The sequence below is a fragment of the Pseudorasbora parva genome, chromosome 18 (genome assembly GCF_024679245.1).
Source record: "Pseudorasbora parva isolate DD20220531a chromosome 18, ASM2467924v1, whole genome shotgun sequence".
Lineage (NCBI taxonomy): Eukaryota > Metazoa > Chordata > Actinopteri > Cypriniformes > Gobionidae > Pseudorasbora > Pseudorasbora parva.
In genome coordinates, this window is record NC_090189.1 from 16,488,786 (window position 1) to 16,499,657 (window position 10,872).

The window sequence follows — 10,872 nt, forward strand, 5'->3', positions numbered from 1 at the left end:
AATTATAAACTACAAACTGTCTACTTTTATCTGTATACACTCACAAGAAAGGCTGTGGATTCTTGGAACAGATTATTTTGCATACACTCCACTGAGTGCACTCCAAACACTGTCTTATTTAATTCCACACCAAAATAACGTAATTGTAAAAAAAAAAAAAAAAAAAAAAAAGTTATTACCACCATGCAAAATTAAAACATTTCGTCCTTCTCTCCAATGCAGTGACTACAACCTGATAGGAAATGGTAGCCTAATTAACTAAATGTTCTAAAATAAATATGCACATAGCCTAATAATAATAATAAATAAACAAATACACAACTTTAATAAATAACCTCAAATATTCTACAACTATAGACATGCTACAATACCATAAATTACAGAGTAGGCTATTTTAAGTTAGGCTGCTAAAGACCTAAGAAAAAAACTTCAGTCTAATCATCGTCAAGCTAAAAATGCAGTGAACCAAATAGAAAAAGTTATTTGGCTCAATTTATACTGTCCATCGTGTAAATCAATCGTGACTGCCGCTCTACAGTGCAGAGGTTTTATTCCAAACACGTTTTTGCTCATATAAATGCTGTATTGCTGTCTGACTGGGACATGAGTCATACAAAGCAGAAAGCACTATATACCATAATAAATAGTTTAGCATCGAAATTCGAATATAGAAATTAGGCTAGGCTATATAAATTCTCCAATGTGGATAAAGGCATATTTTGTACACATCATTATACAACACATCCCTGACAACATTTGTATGTGGGGCCCACGTGGGTTTGAAATGGGCTGAAAAATGGGCTCTGTATGGGATTGTCCACGGGTTCCATAATGGCCCCATGTCAACTGCCCACATAGATTTCATGTTGGATTGCACTCGCCTCTAGGTGGGACCCAAATGGGCAACATGCACAAGACCCATCTTGGTCCCAGCTTTAACCCTGACAACATTTGTATGTGGGGCCCACGTGGGTTTGAAATGGGCTGAAAAATGGGCTCTGTATGGGATTGTCCACGGGTTCCATAATGGCCCCATGTCAACTGCCCACATAGATTTCATGTTGGATTGCACTCGCCTCTAGGTGGGACCCAAATGGGCAACATGCACAAGACCCATCTTGGTCCCAGCTTTAACCCTGACAACATTTGTATGTGGGGCCCACGTGGGTTTGAAATGGGCTGAAAAATGGGCTCTGTATGGGATTGTCCACGGGTTCCATAATGGCCCCATGTCAACTGCCCACATAGATTTTATGTTGGATTGCACTCGCCTCTAGGTGGGACCCAAATGGGCAACATGCACAAGACCCATCTTGGTCCCAGCTTTAACCCTGACAACATTTGTATGTGGGGCCCACGTGGGTTTGAAATGGGCTGAAAAATGGGCTCTGTATGGGATTGTCCACGGGTTCCATAATGGCCCCATGTCAACTGCCCACATAGATTTTATGTTGGATTGCACTCGCCTCCAGGTGGGACCCAAATGGGCAACATGCACAAGACCCATCTTGGTCCCAGCTTTAACCCTGACAACATTTGTATGTGGGGCCCAAGTGGGTTTGAAATGGGCTGAAAAATGGGCTCTGTATGGGATTGTCCACGGGTTCCATAATGGCCCCATGTCAACTGCCCACATAGATTTCATATAGGATAGCTCTTGTGAACAGATGGGCCCCAAGTGGGCAACATGTACAAGGTCATCTCTGTCCAGTTTTAAATTATTTGTGAGTACTACAAGGTTACTATATGGGCTGAAATATAGGCTTTAAGTAGGTTTGTCCACGGGTTCCATATTGGCCCTGGCAATTTACTCACATAGGTTTTATGCAGGATTTCACATTGTTTTAGGTGGGGCCCAACTAGAGGTCTAGTAATCTGGATTACATCTAAATGAGTAGCAATACCACACAAAAGAGCATTCATTTTAAAGCATTAGAGCACAGTTGGATTGTAATCTGTTATACCAGAATAAAGGGCTTTGAACAATTTAAAATAAGATAAATGCCTTCCTTATTAAGTTATTTATAGGCAATAGAAGCTTGTTTCTACGGAATAAAAAATAAAAAGGTAATTACAACTTGTTGTCTCACAATTCACAATCACAAAAGAAAAATGTTGAATTGTGAGATTGTGAGAGAAAGTCCCAAATGCCTTTTATTTTTGTATTCCATAGCAAGACAATCTTCCATATTAGAATGAAAAATCTGAAAATAACAAATAGCAAATCTGAATAAGAAAACCACACATAAAATTGCAAACAATTACCATGGCAGAAAGCAGTAGAGAACACAGTGAGAATTAAATAGTTTCAAATTCAAATTTTATTGAACAAAATCATTAAATTTCTTCGTCACAAATAATACAAAAGCTACAAGTTGTACAAGCTTTTTAAAACAAGCAACGTTTAACACTTTTCGTACACCTAAATTTGTAGAATTGTTTTGGAGCATTCTTGACGCCCTCTGTCCTCCTCGGGCTCTTGCTCCCGTAAACCATTTTGAGAGTGCCCTCTCAGCTTCTTGCTGGTTGATTTTGGATGTCAGGGGGTTGTTCTTAAAGGGATACTTCACTGCTTTTTCATATTAAACTTTGTTTTTCCCTTAACTAAAACGAGTTGATACATACCTCTCTCGTCTCAGTGTGTGCTCTTAATCTCTCTGACGCACGGTGATGATCTGATAGCATTTAGCTTAGCCCACTAAGCCCAGTTCATTCCCTATGGTACCAAACAGAGATCAAGTTAGTACCAAACACCTCCATCTTTTCCCCTATTTAAATACAGTTACACGAATAGTTGAATGATCAAGTATTGTGACAAAATAAAACGATGTAATTCTCTAATCTGATTAAAAAGGAGAACTATAATGCATGGCGGATTAGCACTTCTGAGAGTACTTCGGCTCGACGCAGTAAAAAGTCCCGGCAAAAACATCTTCCCTCACATCTCCCTATTGACAGAAATGAGCGAGTGAGGGGGAGGTGTAAGGGAAGATGTTTCGGCCGGGACTTTTTACTGCGCCGAGCCGAAGTACTCTCAGAAGTGCTATTCCGCCATACATTATAGTTCTCCTTTTTAATCCGCTTAGAAAAGCGCCACGTTTTATTTTGTCACCATACTTGATCGTTCAACTACTCGTGTAACTGTATTTAAATAGGGGAAACGTGGAGGTGTTTGGCACTTCTAACTTGATCTCTGTTTGGTACCATAGTGAATGAACTGGGCTTAGGGAGCTAAGCTAAATGCTATCAGATCATCACCGCGCGTCAGAGAGATTAAGTGCACGCACTGAGACGAGAGAGGTGTGTATCAACTCGTTTAAGTTAAGGGAATAACATAGTTTAAAATGAAAAGGCAGTGAAGTATCCCTTTAAGAGCCTCTGCAAAAACAAATACATTTTTAAGATACGTTTAACATGAAGAAATTGACAGAATCTATTAGGTTACTGTTGTACAGTAGATTTAGCTCTATGTAATAATACGTCTCTAATATTAATAATTATGCCTAGATTTTTGCTTATTTTTCACTTGATCTATTTTTTATAAACAATGTTTACTTTTAAACAGCATACAGCCTTTAAATGTTTATGTATTATTTACTTATGATAATCATCATAAATAATAAACTCACTGAATGTAATTAAATAAATAAAAAATTGTTTAATAAAATAAAAACATTTAGCTGTGGTACCAAAATTGGCAGAGTACCATAAAACGTTTTATGGTATTGGTACCGACTACTGGAATTTTGGTACCGTGACATCCCTACAGGCTAATTATTATTATAAATAATTTGACAATTTGACTACAGATCAGTATCAAAATATAATCTGTATGAATCTATTGGTAGGGATGGACATTTTTCCAAAATATTGTATTTGAATATTTGGGCTCATAAAAATCGAATATTCAAATATAATTAAATGTATTATTTACTATTAATTAATTATTTACTATTTAAATGACTATTTTAAGAAAATGCATAATTTTTTTATTCATCAAGTTGTCAGCATTTCTGAACAAACGTATAATTAGTTAATATACACAACAAGCTAACGTTATATCAAGGTTTTCATTCAGTTCAAAACATTAAACAATATGTGTAAACAAAGCATAAAGGCAGCGCCCGCTGACAGACATGAGACACAATAACGGTGTGAAGTTTTTTAACACCACATTGTGTTTTCTGTTCTTAAACCCTTGACAAAACTTAAAGGAAGCATTTGTCTCAAGATCATTTTGCTATTATATACGTTATCTCACTCTCACTCTGTGAACATCTGCGATTACCTGCACTCATGAATGCAGTGATGGCTGTCTTTCCTAATTTGACTGATAATTTCTCATTGTGGTTGTGATAATATGATAACTCAGTTTTATTAATGTGTTTTATCAAAATTAAGTCTTTGTAACATTTTGTAAGATTTTCAATTTTCATCTAATTAATTCCTCATCGTGAGACAGACAATGACATTATGTGATTAAATACACTCAACTTATTAAAGGGATAGTTCACTTTGAAATTCATTTTTGATGTTTTAGCTTACCTCATGGGCATCTGAGATGTAGGAGTCCCCAGTAGTTTCAATTTTGATCATTTTAGGTCAAACCGTTCTACTCTGTGCCTCACATAATGCAGGTCTATGGTCACCACCTCAAAGAGCAGACACAGAGAAGTCCAAATTAAAGAATTCCCCATCGGAAGTACACACTGATGGCCTAAGACACGAAACGAGCGGTTTGTGTGAGAAAACCAACTGTATTTATATCGTTTTTACCTCTTGTAGACCACAGGAAACATGCACGCGCGCCCTCGGATCAGTCGGACGTAGTGGTGTAGAGGTAAAAACGATATAAATACTGATGCCTATCATCGTAACAACTAATCACTGCAGACCTAAACTCCAGCAGATAAAGTGTAAAAACGATTGGCAGCGCTGGCAGACTGATCCAAACGCCATGAAAAAAAAAACTATTGTAAATATTATATACATTTAGAAATTCTTAATATTATATTTAGAAAATGAAATGGGGACAATAGTCTGGAAACACAATATTTTTCATATTATTTTTAATATCAAATTCCATACTTTTCCAAACCCTGTAGAAACCCTGTTACTTTCTCTGGACAAACGGTGTATCATTAGAAAGATTAAAGACTCCAGCTTTGATATTTAAGTACTGTTTGCAAGGCTTGAAATAGGCCCAGAAATTTAATCTGTGTGACCACAAAATATATTTGGGAGCACTTCTGTGAACACTTTGAGATATGTTTTCATTTCTCTACAAAACGTTCGTTAATTACTAAACGGTATGTGACCGTTGTGAGCTGATCCACCGTTCTACCAATTAGCAAAACTCTCTATATGGTAAAATAATAAATTAAAATTGCTTACATGGTATATTGAAGAACACTCACCACTATTCAGGATCTGAAAAAAAAAAATCCAGATAAGTATGTGCATATAAAAGTGCTCATAGCAGAAAAGAACTCTTGCCACCTTCAGTGTGGTAAAATATGCAATACGCATTTATGCCCCTCAAAAAACTCAAAACAATTCTGCATGAGGTGAATTTTTAATCTTTAATTAATTTACTTAAATTAGGATTATACACAAGCATTTGTCCCATTTTTAACTGTAAATTAACTCTTTTTAATTTCATATGACAAGATTATTATGTAGCCTATGATCATAAAGTATTAAACATTATTTATAATTTTACACATGACTTATTCAAAGCCGTAACCAGGTCAAACAGAACAGTGAACAGAATTCTAGGTCTAATTATTGTTGGGAAATAATCTATTTGGGAATATTTGCAAACAATATTTGGACCATTTGCATCAAATATATTAATTTATTAGTCCCGAGATTCTTAGCATGAGTGATTAAATACGAAGATCGGCTTTAAACATATGAATTATCTGGTGGTAGAATTTTAGTAAACCATCTTAAAGGTTCCATCTTTTAATCCACTCTCATATAGTTTTTGTTCTTCTTCTTTAAAATTTGAAAGATTACATCAAAGATGTTCATCAATGATTGTATAATAAGAACTTGGACACGTTGCATTTTGTGTCTAAAAATATAATAGGTTTGAGGCTCTGATAATGTAAAGAATAATATATAATACTAATATTTGTCCACCGCGACTTTTTTTTGAACTGCAGTTTGCCTTCATGTATAGCATTACTTACACATGAGCAAAAAGGGTAACGTTAACGTTAAAAACAAAAGAAGAAGCGCGGGTTTACGATCGAGGCGTTATTGACAGATAGCTTTGGAAACAAAGACATTAAAATGCATGAGCTCGTAATCACGAATTTAACGTTAGTGTTTTGTTTTTTTTAAATCAAATTTCCGATAGCACGTGAAGGCAGTGGACGTTAGGCATTGGTGTGTAAAAAAGGGGATTGATGCGGGACTCATTTGACATGGCTATGATCCCGTATTTTATCCGTTATGGAATGATATACAGTCCATTAAAAAAACTTTTACATCATCGAAGCATATAATCAAAATATAAGTTACTCACCGTCCACAGATCAGGCAGCTCGCTGCGGCGCACTCTTCTCTAGAAAAAGACCGCCAAGTGGTTGCAAAATGGCGCAATAGCTTACGTATGACTATTTGATTTTTTTTTTTATTAATTTATTTTTTAAATAATGCTTTTATCAAACATCATATTTATAGTATTTTAGAAGGTTGTACATTATACATTTTTATTGAATGCTACAGAACAAATTAATTTACCTTTTTCACAGACGTGATGACGCTTTTCTATACAGTCTATCTATGGTTTTAACGTTTTGTGTATATATATATATATATATATATATATATATATATATATATATATATATATATATAATATATATATATATATATATATATATATATATATATATATATATACACACAAAACTTACATTTACAATGCAGATTATTATTAATAATACATTATTATACTTTATATTATTACCTCTGTATCATAAAAACAAAACAAAACAAAAACCTTAATGCTGTTATGAGGGTGTTTCTAATACAGCGACTGTGGAAGGAAGTATATTCTCATTATCAGTCTCTCTCAAATTGTCCCCCTCTTTTTTAAGCTCTTTTTCCTCCTTTGTGAAAACACTATTATGGAGTTGTTCTTCTGCTTCTGCTATATATATATATATATATATATATATATATATAAAACATGAACTAGATTCAAAAGTTTGATGACAAACTTTAAGTTGGCTTGGGAGAGAGTTGATCGGAGTGTTTGAAAAGGTTTGAAATAGTTTAATAAGTTTAAAGTTTAAAATAGGTTTAAAGTTTGAAATAGTTTGATTAGGCCAGATAGATAGATAGATAGATAGATAGATAGATAGATAGATAGATAGATAGATAGATAGATAGATAGATAGATAGATAGATAGATAGATAGATAGATAGATAGATAGATAGATAGATAGATAGATAGATAGATAGATAGATAGATAGATAGATAGATAGATAGATAGATAGATAGATAGATAGATAGATAGATAGATAGATAGATAGATAGATAGATGGATAAAAAGGTTCTATCTGCGCTATGTAGTTGGAACCCCTAAAAAGTTCACTGCTAAAAAGGCTTTTCTTACTTAGTATTTTTGTCTTGTTTCTAGTCCAAACATCTAAAAATTCTTAAAACAAGAAGTATTTACTACAAGCAAAAGTAATTGTCTTATTTTGGGGGAAAATAACTCAAAATTAAGAGAGTTTTTGCTAAGATAAAAGAAAATGCTTTTTTTTCTTTGATAAGAAATGCATTTTTTTGCAGTGTTTTATATAAGTTCCAAAAGGGTTCTTTCTGGTCATTATAGAACCCTTTTAGCATAAAAGGGTCTTTGGAGTATACTCAACTATACTATAACCTTAAGTGTTAAACTCAAACTGGCCCCATTTGTATTACCCCAACTAGAACCCATATAGAGGTTACCTATGTGGGTACTACGTTGGGTCTATGTAGGCAGCCTATATGGGACTGATTGTGTTTGCCCATATCTGACCCATATGGTTTGCCCAAACTGGTCCCATTTGTATTTCCCCAACTAGAACCCATATAGAGGTTACCTATGTGGGTTCTATGTTGGGTCTATGTAGGCAGCCTATATGGGACTGATTGTGTTTGCCCATGTCTGACCCATATGGTTTGCTCAAACTGGCCCCATTTATATTTCCCCAATTATAACCCATATAGAGGTTACCTATGCAGGTACTATGTTGGGTCTATGTAGGCAGCCTATATGGGACTGATTGTGTTTGCCCATATCTGACCCATATGGTTTGCTCAAACTGGCCCCATTTGCATTACCCCAACTATAACCCATATAGAGGTTACCTATGTGGGTTCTACGTTGGTTCTATGTAGGCAGCCTATATGGGACTGATTGTGTTTGCCCATGTCTGACCCATATGGTTTGCTCAAACTGGCCCCATTTGCATTACCCCAACTATAACCCATATAGAGGTTACCTATGTGGGTACTACCTTGGGTCTATGTAGGCAGCCTATATGGGACTGATTGTATTTGCCCATGTCTGACCCATAGGGTTTGCTCAAACTGGCCCCATTTGTATTACCCCAACTAGAACCCATATAGAGGTTACCTATGTGGGTACTACCTTGGGTCTATGTAGGCAGCCTATATGGGACTGATTGTGTTTGCCCATGTCTGACCCATATGGTTTGCTCAAACCGGCCCCATTTGTATTTCCCCAATCAGAACCCATATAGAGGTTACCTATGCAGGTACTACATTGGGTCTATGTAGGCAGCCTATATGGGACGGATTGTGTTTGCCCATATCTGACCCATATGGTTTGCTCAAACTGGCCCCATTTGTATTTCCCCAATTAGAACCCATATATAGAGGTTACCTATGCAGGTACTACGTTGGGTCTATGTAGGCAGCCTATATGGGACTGATTGTGTTTGCCCATGTCTGACCCATATGGTTTGCTCAAACTGGCCCCATTTGTATTTCCCCAATTAGAACCCATATAGAGGTTACCTATGTGGGTTCTACGTTGGGTCTATGTAGGCAGCCTATATGGGACTGATTGTGTTTGCCCATGTCTGACCCATATGGTTTGCTCAAACTGGCCCCATTTGTATTTCCCCAACTAGAACCCATATAGAGGTTACCTATGTGGGTACTACGTTGGTTCTATGTAGGCAGCCTATATGGGACTGATTGTGTTTGCCCATGTCTGACCCAAATGGTTTGCTCAAACTGGCCCCATTTATATTTCCCCAATTATAACCCATATAGAGGTTACCTATGCAGGTACTATGTTGGGTCTATGTAGGCAGCCTATATGGGACTGATTGTGTTTGCCCATGTCTGACCCATATGGTTTGCTCAAACTGGCCCCATTTGTATTACCCCAACTATAACCCATATAGAGGTTACCTATGTGGGTACTACCTTGGGTCTATGTAGGCAGCCTATATGGGACTGATTGTGTTTGCCCATATCTGACCCATAGGGTTTGCTCAAACTGGCCCCATTTGTATTTCCCCAATTAGAACCCATATAGAGGTTACCTATGTGGGTTCTACGTTGGGTCTATGTAGGCAGCCTATATGGGACTGATTGTGTTTGCCCATGTCTGACCCATATGGTTTGCTCAAACTGGCCCCATTTGTATTACCCCAACTAGAACCCATATAGAGGTTACCTATGTGGGTTCTACGTTGGTTCTATGTAGGCAGCCTATATGGGACTGATTGTGTTTGCCCATGTCTGACCCATATGGTTTGCTCAAACTGGCCCCATTTGTATTTCCCCAACTAGAACCCATATAGAGGTTACCTATGTGGGTACTACGTTGGTTCTATGTAGGCAGCCTATATGGGACTGATTGTGTTTGCCCATGTCTGACCCATATGGTTTGCTCAAACTGGCCCCATTTGTATTACCCCAACTAGAACCCATATAGAGGTTACCTATGTGGGTACTACCTTGGGTCTATGTAGGCAGCCTATATGGGACTGATTGTGTTTGCCCATGTCTGACCCATATGGTTTGCCCAAACTGGCCCCATTTGTATTTCCCCAATTAGAACCCATATAGAGGTTACCTATGCAGGTGCTACGTTGGGCCCATGTAGGCAGCCTATATGGGACTGATTGTGTTTGCCCATATCTGACCTATTTGGTAAACCCATATGGGGCCCATTTGTATTTCCCTAATTAGAACCCATATAGAGGTTACCTATGCAGGTGCTACGTTGGGCCCATGTAGGCAGCCTATATGGGACTGATTGTGTTTGCCCATATCTGACCTATTTGTTAAACCCATATGGGGCCCATTTGTGTTGCCCATTTTGAGCCTGTGCGCTCATTTCCCATTAGTGACCCGGCTAGGACCCATATAGGTAGCCCACCTGTTTTCTCCCATATGGGACCGACTTAGCTGACCCAAGTTGGCCCCAGAAAGGATGCCCGTTTTGGGACCATGCCCACTTGGTTCCCATGTAGCCCAAGCATAACCCATGTGGGGCCCACATATGCATGTTGGCTGGGATGTCCTTATTAGGAGAACATATATGACTTAGCATCTCGTTATTATAACATTGAGTGGAAAATGTGCCAGCAATGCGTCACTGTGTTTTTATTGTTTGGTATGGTATTTTCTTGATACACTGAACGTCTATAAATGTCTCTTCAATGTATTTGGTGGGTGAGGTTAGGGGGGCACGATCAATTTATTTTGCATATGGGCCCAGGACTGACCTGCTACGCCACTGGCTGGGAAAATGAATCTGTATTTAAAATGTGTCATAGTAGAAATGTGAAATTATTTTTGAATTTGGTAGCTTCTAGACTGAGAAA

General features: G+C 37.3%; 1 long non-coding RNA gene across 2 annotated transcripts; it reads right to left on the bottom strand.

Annotated features, from left to right (window-relative positions):
• Positions 1-2,598: 2,598 nt before the first annotated feature.
• Positions 2,599-6,593, bottom strand: LOC137046935 (uncharacterized). Of its 2 annotated transcripts, none has more exons than XR_010899116.1 (4): positions 6,536-6,593; positions 5,395-5,430; positions 4,546-4,652; positions 2,599-2,716 (listed from the first exon to the last, which is right to left on the bottom strand). It is a non-coding gene; the product is annotated as an uncharacterized lncRNA (long non-coding RNA). The 2 variants fall into 2 exon arrangements; XR_010899115.1 differs by lacking the exon at positions 2,599-2,716 and adding an exon at positions 3,227-3,378.
• Between the last annotated feature and the right edge of the window lie 4,279 nt (positions 6,594-10,872).